The sequence below is a fragment of the Pleurodeles waltl genome, chromosome 9, assembly GCF_031143425.1.
Source record: "Pleurodeles waltl isolate 20211129_DDA chromosome 9, aPleWal1.hap1.20221129, whole genome shotgun sequence".
NCBI lineage: Eukaryota > Metazoa > Chordata > Amphibia > Caudata > Salamandridae > Pleurodeles > Pleurodeles waltl.
In genome coordinates, this window is record NC_090448.1 from 374054794 (window position 1) to 374066696 (window position 11903).

Below are 11903 nucleotides of genomic sequence, written 5' to 3' on the forward strand. Positions count from 1 at the left end.
ACATGCCACATTATCAGGGCAGGACCATGACTATGGAGCGGCTTGTGTACTAACATGGAAATGGTTCCCATCAGCGTACCACATATTCAAAATAGCAAATAAGGCCAGTCTAGAGCAAGTAATGGCACATTGTAAGGGTATCATGCATGGTATGAGAGATTACACCCATTTGTGTATGCTGCAGGCAGTGCATGTGCTCATTTTATGGACCTCAACAGTGAAAAACAACATTGTCAATAGGTCTGGCATTACAATAATGTTGTAGGAAAATGTAATGCATTGTCAATGAATACCATGGTAACAAGTATGTATTTTTGTGGAAGCAAAGAACTGTAGAATAATATTGGTCTTAGTTAAAAAGTCAGGTGATGTGCCAAAAGCACCCCAAAGGCAAGCCTGTCTGCAGACATTTGTGCTTGGCCCACACACAACGCCAAGAACCCTGCCTGTCTGACCACCCACAGGTACTCTGCCACCAAACTCCGAGCCCTGGACCCCAGAGACGCAACAACTGTTGCCTTGCTTCACCTCGCTCAACAGCAGGGACGTTCACCTGTTACCGCTGTATCTACACCTGCAACTCAGGTCCATCTGCTTTCACAGATACCAGTCCCACACCCACTTTGCCAACGGCAACCCCCCCAACTGGAACCTCACCAATGCATCCTGCTCAGTACCCAGTCTCTCTCCACAAACATGCCACCGAAGTCTAGGACACTATCACCCCCCTTGCCCCTAGCATGATTATCATCACAGAAACCTGGCTCAACCCTTCCTCCTTCCCAGACATTACCACTGCAATGCCTAACAGCTACAAGATGGCACACCAAAACAGCACCAACAAATACGGTGAACGCATTACCATCATCCACAAAGAAACTATCCATTGTACCGCCAACAATGGCAACATCACACTCGCCATGGAACACCTCAATTTCCAAATACAAACCGATGACAGAATGACCATCAGAGGCTCCCTCGCCTACAGACCCCAAGGACCACGCACCAGCTACTGCAACACCATCATCAACTTCATCACCCCACTAGCCATCACATCCAAGCACTACATCTTCCTCGGAGACCTCAACTTCCACCTGGACTGCCCAACAGATACTAACTACCAACAATGTCGTAGGACGCATGCGCGATATTGGCTTCACCCAGCTGGTCACTGAACTCACACAGCAGGATACACTGGGCCCAAGTTTCACAGCCAGCGACAGAGTCAAATACAGCCATGACGCAGAAGTCACCTGGAACAGTCACTCCATCATCCACTTCACCATTGCAGGATCACCCTGCAACACCACTCGCCCCCTCATAGCCCCCATCCGCAGCTGGAACAAGTGACACAGACCCAATGGATGGACGCCCCTTAACAACAACCAGCCTGACCCCACAACCAACCTGGAACAAGCAGTCCAGAACTTTAACACCTGGCAGACATGCAAGCCAGCATCCGTAGAGCCACCAAACAAGCCAGCTGGTGCACACCAGAACTCAGGACAATGAAACACAGCTGCAGACTACTGGAGAGAAGATGGCGCACCTAGCGACTTTCAAGTACACCCTAAACAAATACCACCAGTGACTCATAGACAGAAAAAAAGCCGCACTGACAAGCCGCATTAAAATAAGTGCTAAACACACCAAGGAACTCTTCAGCAATATTAAATTGGATGCAGGATACTGCTTTGCTAACCAAATGGTGTATTTTTTAATGGATAATGTTGTATGACAGAACCAAGCATGCCATTACCATGCAAGTCTTTACCACAACTATGCCTTTTCCACGCATGCCTTGACAATGAAAAGGTAAATTTTCACAGGTAAGTATCATCCCTTGATATTATTTATATATATATATATATATATATATATATATATATATATATATATATATATACACATATACACATATATATATATATATATACACATATACACATATATATATATATATATATATACATACATACATACATATATATAAAAAGGGTTTATACTTACCTGTAAAATACTTATATTATTAACAGGTAAGTATAATCCATATATATATATATATATATATATATATATATATATATATATATATATATATATATATATATATATATATATTCAAAAACAACCAGTTGATAACAACTGCAGCACTGCACTCCAGGAGAATAATTAACTCTTGTCTTTATTTGCAGTCAAAAAAGTCACCAAATATTACCACCGACGTGTTTCGACCTACTGGTCTTGTTCACAGTATCTCAGTCTTTCTTCAATGTCTCTTATTTACAGTCTTTTCACTATTACCCATTCTGATGCATTATGGGAAATGTAGTGTATTGAAGACGACCCATGTTAAAAACAAAGGATTCCAACCACCAATTGTGCAAATGTAAGTATTCTAAGTACAAAAACTAGATGTTGTTTACAAAAGCATCTAAATAAACGACGGCAACATTTGTATGAATCCCCTAAAACAGGACTATAATAATCAGACTGTCATCCACATGTTATATAATCTATACCTCCTAGTTTGGATTTATTTAGATGCTTTTGTAAACAACATCTAGTTTTGATGTGGTAGTGCACTGTCATTTACAGACAGTAAATTTCCAAGAAATGTCCAAAAACCTTCCCACTAATTTGCAGTTTTACTGATAAAACTATATAGTGTATTAACAATAATCTGTGACAATTGGGTTTCAGAAAACATTTATCATTTGCACATCACCAAGTAAAGTATTCTGACTTTTTTCATCCTAATAAAATATTTTTTTCATCACACAGAAGTACAAAACGTGGTCGTTCACAGCTACTGAAATATATTTTGAAATGTTTGTAAAGTTGACTTAGTTTTATAAATGTTGTGTGTTAGGAAAAACCTGATACCAAAAGCCTTTCATTTCACATAGGTCACACAGTTCACCTTAAAAAATCCTGGAACTCTGCAGTCACAAGGAAAAGTATTTGCATTGCAAGAAGACAAACTTACTTTTGACCTCTGTCTCTGAACACAGAGCAAGTGTGACAAGAATAAGAGTTAAAGGCATCTTGATTGTTAATTCAGTTTCTGACTGAACAGAACACCTCTTCTTTGTCCACTCTCCAGAAGGGTCAAGTGGAATCTAAAAAGAGCTCGACCTCATCAAATAAAACTTGCCATAGCGAGTGGTCCAGTAGATTTTTTGAGCCTTGCATTGACACTAAAAGTCAAAGTTTTGCCATGTTTTATCACCAGGAAATAAAATTGATATATTTGCAGAGTTCGTTTTGGGTGAATTTGATAAACTAATAAAACACAGAGCTCCAAGGAGGAAAGAAAATCTGTCTTTAGGAGAACGCAGGCATTGCAGAACCTAGCGAATATTGACAAAATAATTATCAAACCAGCTGATAAGAGCAGCAATATTGTCATATTAAACACACAGGATTACATGAGAGAAGCATATGCCCAACTGAAGAATGAGACAAATTATAAGAAATTGGACAACAAAACAATGAACCAACTAATTATCAAAGTAAACAAAAAGCTTCAAGAGTGGTACCAAGACTGTCTTCTCAATGAAGACGAATGGAGGTTCTTAAAGGTGGACAGTCCCACAATTCCAACTACATATTTTCTACCCAATATACACAAATAAAAGAGCAATCCTCCTAGGAGAAATTGTATCTGCTTGTGATTCGTTATTTGAAAGGATATCAGACTGGACAGGGGGAAATGTATGTGAAATGACGGTCCCTATTTATCTCCGTAATCTTAGACCAAATGACCAGGAAAACGTGATTGTTTCTTTGCTGGATTTGTTTTTTTCCTTGTTTCCAAGTATTATCTTGTCTCTTGTGTCCCTTTCTTCCTCTTAGGCCCCAGGAATGTCTGTAATGGTCAGTTTTTCTAAACTCTTCTTTTCTTCTCTCTTTGTAGGTGGAGCAGGGTTCACTGGACGGCTCTCGGTACCTCAGAGAAAAAAGGAAAGGGGATGTCTGGGTTTTCTCTTTAAGTAAAGGGAAGGGGGAGTGAGGAGGGCAATGCAGGGTAAGAGTACTTGTGCATGACTTTGACTCATCCACCTTCTTGTGCCTCGGGAAATCCTCAAAAACGTGCTATCTTATTTGCATGCTTTTATGGTGCTCACTGATGTTTTATTGAGTGACGGGTGGGGAGAGAACTCATGCAAAGTCCTTGCCTGTGCTACCTATCCTGTAACTATCCCTCCCTCCTTTTCCTCCATCCCGAAACCAGACGCTCTGGCCACGTATGCGGTCATGTACCTTGACAAGCCACGTCCCTCCTGGGACGTGGCTGGCAATTGCATTCTCCTTGTCCTCTTGATGCTGGAAGGATGTCCTACCTCGGTCGCTTCCCGGCTCTGCACTCTGTATGTCCTGATTCATGATATTTCCTTCAGGTCCTGGTGCTCCGTTCTCTCTTTGTAGGTGGAGCAGGGTTCACTGGATGGCTCTCGGTACCTCAGAGAAAAAAGGCAAGGGGATGTCTGGGTTTTCTCTTTAAGTAAAGGGAATGGGGAGTGAGGAGGGCAGTGCAGGGTAAGAGTACTTGTGCATGACTTTGACTCATCCACCTTCTTGTGCCTCGGGAAATCCTCAAAAACGTGCTCTCTTATTTGCATGCTTTTTTGGTGCTCACTGATGTTTTATTGAGTGACGGGTGGGGAGAGAACTCATGCAAAGTCCTTGCCTGTGCTACCTATCCTGTTACCATCCCTCCCTCCTCTTCCTCCAACCTGAAACCAGACGCTCTGGCCACGTATGCAGTCATGTACCTTGACAAGCCACGTCCCTCCTGGGACGTGGCTGGCAATTGCATTCTCCTTGTCCTCTTGATGCTGGAAGGGTGTCCTACCTCGGCCGCTTCCCGGCTCTGCACTCTGTATGTCCTGATTCAGGATGTTTCCTTCAGGTCCTGGTGATCGGTTCTCTACTTCCAATCTCCAGATCCTCCCCTCCTCCTTCTTCGGTGTTCCCTCTTCCTTATCCTCCCTCACAGCGAGGTTCCCCGCTCTCGCTTGCCAATCTGTGTGCGCCATGTCATCCGACAGTGGGGTTGGACTGGTATGTGTTCGGGAAGGAGTCCCCCTGGGGCAGCGCTCATTGTTCCTCAGTGTATACTCCCAGTATGTTGTATGTTGTGGATCTGATGTGCCCTTTACACAGACTATGTGGATTACTATCTAGCAGCAATAGTGAAGACACTGATTCCGCACGTCAAAGATTCTGGTGATTTATTAAGAATTCTCACAAATATGCACTGCCAGAATAATTACTTGTTGGTAACAATCAATGTTGTATTTTTATATATATCTATTATGCATGATTTAGGATTGAGAGCCTGGGAATGTTTTTTTTAAACAACGCAATGTGAGTGAACTGCAACACTTGAGAATGCTCTTATCTATAATTGAATTATGCTCAACTAATAACATCTTTTCTTCAAACATGAAATCTATCATCAACAATATGGCACAGCAATGGGGAATTCTCTATCACCTAATTACGGAAATTGCATAAAGGGCTAGTGGGAAAGGAAGATAGCATGGAACCCAAGAAAATTATGTTAGTGGCAGATATTTGGATCAAATAATGATTTGGGTAAGATAAATTGATAATTTATTCATTATTTGGCATGGTACAAAAAATGACTTTCTGACCTACTTTAACATTTTGAACAAAAATGATTAAAGATTACAATTCACAGTTGAGACAAATCAGATAAGCATCAGTTTTATAGATCTTGCCATTTATGTGAAGAATGACAAAATGAAAACCACTCTATACAGAAAAGAAACATCAACAAATAGCATTCTACATGGGGAAAGATTTCATCCTAAACCATTACTGACCAGCATACCCTATGGGGAACTAACACACATGCGTAGAAAATGCTTGGATGCCAAAGAGACTATTAGCCAATATAATTAAAAAAAATACAGAGATTCATAAATAGAGGATGTAAGAAGATTATTCTTGATAAGAGAGCTTAGAGAAAATCAAGAATAAGACACAGAATGAATTGTGGATTCCAAAAAAAGAAACTGGATATATAAAAGAAGAAAATTCCCTGAGGTTGATAACCATGTATAGTAAGGAAAGTAATCAAATAAAGAGAGCTTTACAAACACATTGCAACATCCTAAAAAAAGATGCTGATATAGCCCCACTAATAGGGAATAGACCATTGTTGACATTCCGCAGAGCTCCTTCATTGCGAGATAAATTGGTCAGAAGTCATTTTTCAACAAAATTGACAACAAATTTGCTTATGGAACAACAAAAAGGCTTTGTTAAATGCTGATAAGGTAAAACATGCAAAATTGGACTATCAATGAAAACATATCGGACTAAAGATCAGGTGGAGACACCTATTAAAGTCATAATCACTTGTGATATGAGATTTGTAGTGTATGTGATCGTAAATAACGATTAAAAGATATTTGTGCATCTATGAACAGTAAATCATTATAGGTGACAATAAGATGGACATAATCTAATACATTTTATTGTAGTAAATTGATCTGCTTTAAAGAACACATTTTGTTTAATTGAAACTGAAGAACTGTCTTATTTTAGGAAAAAGACCCTCCTTAACTTTCGGTTTAGATATATGAATTTTCTTTAATATTTACCCACATAATTTTTAGCAACAATTTATTAATATAGGTTGTTTGCCTCAGTTGAACTGGATTCACAATTCAAGAGACGATATTTTAGAGTACTAAGCATTTTAGTAGTGAAATAATGTAGGACAGCTCGCCACGAACATGTAATAACAGTCATGGTTACGATATATATTAAATTCAAATTCTAATCATGGTTATAGTCCCAGAAGGCACACATTGCGACAATTAGAAATTGATATACAGAAATTGAGAGCGGAATCAAGGGTACTTACCCACCCTAGCATTAAGAGGTAATCTGTACATTATTCACGATGTGCGATGACTATACAGTGTTTTGAAGGAACTGTAAATAGCGTTGAAACAACAATTCACTTTGTAATGAATTAGATTACTGTGGGTAGCTATATTTATGTGTTTAAGGTTACACACTTGTTATGAATAGGAATGGTTTTCTGTTCTTTCCTCTTGAATGTTTTCAAATGTTGTTACTACAAGTCCAAGAAGCCTTCAGGGCTGGTGAGACAATAAGGTATAAATGTTGATATGAAAGAAGGACTAACCAACAGTGCACAAGACTGCTAGGTTGAAATGCGTCGTTCAGTAGCCTGTATACGAAATAAAGTAGTAGATTGGTCCAGTTCATCGAGTGCAGCATGATTTTCTTCTTGACTATACGCTTAACATGCCGCTGCCGATGAGGGCTAGGTAAGTTACTATTGAGAGAGTTGGATTCTGCATAATTGGAAATTTGATGTCCATTAGAAATTAAACATTTCTAATGGACATCAGAACGGGATGAAACACGTGTCGGCAAAAACATTGCATGGGATAAAACTCCCTTCGAATGTGGAAGACCTATAAAGATTGAAGATCAGGGCCCAACTGTCAAACGGACTCTTGGCTATAACATTGCATGGACGGAATAGTATCTTAAATGTTTGAAGATTCACAAAGAATGAACTCTTAGGCTCAATTATTAAGCGGATCCTCGCAGTAACGGACAATAATTTCTTCCGCAGTATCGAAAGAATTTACATTTTGGTATTGCTTTTATGTGTTTTTATGGTATTATGGATAGGACATTTCAAACATTATATGTTGAATGTATAGTTAATTTATTATTAAAGTTGTTGATGATACATACAATATCAACACCCTTTTGGTTCTTTTTCTAATTGTTAATGTTTTTTCATTTGTTTATACTTTGATCTAATTCCCCTTTCTAGATGGTCTTATTGACTAGTACATTAATGATCCGTAGAGAATCTGAGTGCTCCACTATTTTTTCTTATTTTGGATATTAACTGGTTTCTTTTGGATTCCAAGTTACACATGGTGCCAACAGATGTGGTATAGTGTTTGAGCACCTTGTATTGATTTTTGAATATTTTCAGAGATGTGCGGCTAAGTTAAATCATTGTTGCCATATTGTTTATGATTTTCTTCTTGCAACAATAATATTTGGAGGCAAACGGTCTGCCTCTCAAACAAGTCGCACCAGTTACCAGAGAGATACACAAACTGGACTGCATTGTGGAAATATATATATTTTCTTTGGTTGCACAGAACATAGATCACCAAGCACGACTTGAAACTAATTCTAGAAGCTGGAAGGCGGTTGTCTGTTTTAAACAACTTAGATAATACTTTAAGGATTGAGTAAAATGTGAGCAATAGATTTTACTGAGAAAAAAAAAGAATTCTGGTATATGTTGTTACTATACTAAAGGAGTGTTGGAGATTTTCTGCACTTGAGAATAATTGGACCAGTCATGTGTGTACAATTTTGCAAGCATGAAAACTATGCAGAAGATTGATGGCACAGAATTGAATGTTGTCCGTTTTTTGCGGTGGGTTTTCACATGAAAAACCCATGAGTTTTGACACATTTCCAGATTTACAAGGATTGGTAAACCTGGAAATGTATCAGAAATGTGTGCCTTACCAGGGGAGGCGAAAAATAACTTTATTTCTCCTCATCATTTCCTCTCTGTGTGCTGCATTCTACAGCATGCAAAGAAAGAGAAAAGGCCTCCATTGATTGTTCTTATGCAGGAAGGTGTCCCTTACTGCATAAAAACAATTGAGCCCACAACAGAGACACACCTGCACCATGGTGAAAGGGTGCTTGTGTTGGCGTTAGTGTCCAAATTGTGATCTCGCGCATGCAGACGGAACACAAATGTGCTCTTTCTTATTAGTATGGCACATTCCTGCCCTTTCCTTCTGATACAGGGCAGTGCTGCTAAGTGACTTCCTGTGCTGCCCTGTGGCAACAACTCAAAGGTGAAGGCCCTGTGTGTGTCTCAAAATGGTGGAAAGATCCTCAGGTCATGAGGCATGTTGTGTATCCAAAACCTGTGAAACTAAGAAAGTTTCAAAAATGTTGCCCTCTCCAGGTCATGTGTACCATGGAAAATCACACTAGTCATCATATACACACCTGCCATCCTATGGGCACTCCATTTTGTGCCACAAAAATCTACTCTATCAGTCCTCCAGGGGTTCTGACTGTACGGCAAGGTATACCCTCATGCACAAAGTACGTCTCATAGGACAGGCAGCCACACATTCACCATTTAGATAATGTGTCTGTCTTGGTGCAATGTTGGGCATTGTCTGCCAGTGCAGGCTGCAAACCCATGACACTGCATCATGTTGAAAAATATGTTCTACACTGTAGGTTACTTGTTGCACTGTACAGCGCAACACTCCTACATGTCTCTCCACTTGTGTATTGTCAGCATAGTGGACACTGTGCACTGCCATGTGTAGAGCATCATGTCCCACAATGAGATGCACTCACTAATCTCTCCATAGCAGTAGCTAATGAACAACAGTGACTACTACTGTTACTTCCAAATATGTGTGAATGAATGAGACAACATCATCTGCAATGTCTAAATTTAGACAATTCTGACATGTTTTAGTTCAGAAATGCCAATAGGAGTCCCAAGCAAACACAATAGAGAAGTGTGAGAGAAGTGTCTCCTCAATAGCTAACTGACTCACCATACTCGTAAGGATTCACCACGTTAATGGCATTGACACTCATAGGTATTACATATAGTAAGTGTATCACACAGGCAAGTATACTTATATTTGCAGTACAGTGCCAGTTAAACCAAAAAAGAAAGTGTGTGTATGCCAAACAATGTCAGTGCACACCCCATACTGGTTGAAAAGTGTCTGAGTCATTAAGAACACATAACAGAATGTACACGAATGTGGGCACATCAACCACCATGAACATTGACTGATTGCCCCCCATGTCTTTTCAGCTAACCAAGGATATGGGCTGCAGCCATGGGACATGACCCCATAGGCACATCCCCTGACAGGTGCCAAGCGGAGCTACAACCATGCACTTAGCAGGACCCGGTCCATAGTGGAGCAGACTTTTGCATTCCTTAAGTCACACTTTCATTGTCTCAACATATACGGGGGGAGATTGCTCTACTCCCCCTATGGTATGTAAGATCATACCTATGTGCTGCATTTTGCACAATATATGTGTGTGGCCCAATGTCCCATGGGAAAAGGGAAATGAGGACCATGAAAGTCCAGATGAGGATGACGAGGACCAACACCAAAAGGTACCTTCAATTGCTGGGACACGGCAGGAAGACCAAATTGTGCAGAATTGTTTTGCAGATGCATAAGCCCATCAAGGGATCACAAATATATGGACTTTATGAAAAAAGTATAATAAAATGGCAAATAATTTCTGAACATTACCATTGTGTAAGCAGTCTTATTTCACGATCACTGTAAACATCAAAACACATCATACATGCTAGTAATTGGCACACAACAAAGGTATGTAGCAATGTGAAAAATACACCACTGGACATCTTGTAACCCTACAAATGTGTGCATGCCTACAACCTGTGCTAATGTACATCGTGTGCAATGATTGTGTGTTGTACATCTAGCCATTTGTGCAGCCTCATAGTTGTGGTGGATAATAGAGGTAACTCATAGTCTGATGACTGTGATCAGAGGCACATAGTATGAGCATGGGAACACAGTCCAACGCATACAGTCTACATATGCTACATAAATGTCTGCAGGCACATATCAAATCAATTGTGACATCTCACTCACATATATAAATGTGGAATTCGCAACTGTCCCAATGCTGTCACACTTGCCCTACTAGGCAAAGATGCAACTGGATCAAGCAGGGATGCATTTCACCATTTTGGTGTAGTTGCACTCAGATACAAACAATGGATTCACACCTACAGCTGAAGTTATGTGTGATTGTAAAAGCACAAGACAAAGAGTTAGAATATAAAACATTGTCTAAATGCAAGGTGAGTTCAGTCAAGGGACCATGCACTAATGCATTCCAGGTCATAGTGGCAGAATGTGTCAGTAAATGCCCAGGTAAACACCCTGTGTGGATGCATACCTACATTCTAAGTTCAAGTAACCCCTCAATGTAGCAACATAATGTGATACATGCCAATAACAAACATATACCTCCTTGTAATAAATCAAGCTTGTTGTGGCCTACCAAGCTGGCCGCATGATCAGCAAAATATAGGCAAAGAACTGAGGCAAACACTAATGTGCATTGGCACTGTGGATGTGCCACACATATCCTGGCAGACCCAAGCCCATACAGCAGGTGTGTGTGTACCACCACATGATATGGTGGTTGTTGGTTATCACTCTATGGTGATAGTTGGTATGCACAAAATGTGTCATATATGCCTTCCCACATCCATTACACATCTAGACATTCAATCTGTCCCCTGGATGCCACATACACTGTAGACTGGCTGAACCAGCCTGTGTATGTCACTCCCTGAATGGGTAATTCATCCACAAGATATACTAGGATAGCAACGTACACAGATATGGGCCTGTGTACCACAGGCTGGTGCCACTGGTGGATCACTACTTGTGGACCTCAGCTGGCACAAGGCTCTCAACCATATCCACCAGGCCACACTAAGGCACCCTGAGTGGCTCATCATGGCCTCATAGCTATGTAGTAAATCAAGGCACTGGAATAGGTCGCCTTGGTTTACTCTGTGCCGTGGGTGCATTGTGGGGGTCTTGCAAGGGTGATTCCAAGGCAACACTCATGGATATTCAGGGTGACTCATGTAAACTTATAGATGTAAACCTTGTGCTGTAGAAAAGGCTTATGCCTTCATTCAGTCTGACCGCAAGTTGCATCATAGTTCTCCATTCACATTCCTGCATATATACCATCTGAGTGTTATTGCTTGTTAAACCCCAAGGAGAAATTAAAAT